General features: G+C 59.4%; 1 protein-coding gene across 1 annotated transcript in view; it reads right to left on the bottom strand.

Moving 5' to 3' along the window:
• The window catches only part of PTCH1 (patched 1), a 59,341-nt gene that overhangs the window by 57,541 nt on the left and 1,089 nt on the right, over positions 1-711 (bottom strand).

Below are 711 nucleotides of genomic sequence, written 5' to 3'. Positions count from 1 at the left end.
CACATGGATCTTTCCCTCCTCTCCCTTTCCATCTGGTTAAACGTAAAAAGTAGCCAAGTGCACAGGGGAAGGGCCCAGGCCGGCGCAGGCGGGGGTCCTGGCTGGGCTGTGGCTGCTCCCGGCGGCGGCGTTTCCCCGGCGCTGGCCGCTGCCCCGGCGGGCCCCCGTCTGGGTGCTCGCCTTCCCCGGATTCCACACATTTCAGCGAGCCTCGTAAACACAATGAACCCGGCCGCTTGGCAGACCTGCACCGCGGATTTAAGGTGGCAATTTGTTTACAACTTTCCCTTTCCCCCCAGGCTCTCAGAAGAGGTGGCTCAAAAACTAAAAAGGAAGAGGGAAGATGCCCTCTTCCAAGGATAATTTTTAAGGGGGCAGAGATTTCATGCTCAACAAAAGCAAAACCGGCTGCCAAAAAAGGAAACCACCTTTATTTCGGCTCCCTCCCCCCCTTCCTCTCTCCGCCTCCCTCCACTCCGCCTCCCCCTCCAAGATGTTAAGAAATGTGGCAGCATTACAGGGGTTTAGGTTGCAAATAGGGGCAGGGGCGCGAGAGCAGGGGTCTCCAAGGCTGGGGGCACTGGGCAGTGCCGCGCTGCGGCCGCCCTCGAGGTGGTCCACTGTGGACCGCTTTCCACTGCTCCGGAAAAGGCATGCCGGGGAGGGAGCGTACACACACACACACACACACACACACACACACACACACAC

The sequence above is a fragment of the Ursus maritimus genome, unplaced genomic scaffold, assembly GCF_017311325.1.
Source record: "Ursus maritimus isolate PB19 unplaced genomic scaffold, ASM1731132v1 scaffold_34, whole genome shotgun sequence".
Taxonomy (NCBI): Eukaryota; Metazoa; Chordata; class Mammalia; order Carnivora; family Ursidae; genus Ursus; species Ursus maritimus.
The sequence above is the reverse complement of the archived record's forward strand: the minus strand, read 5'-3'. Positions and strand labels throughout refer to the sequence as shown.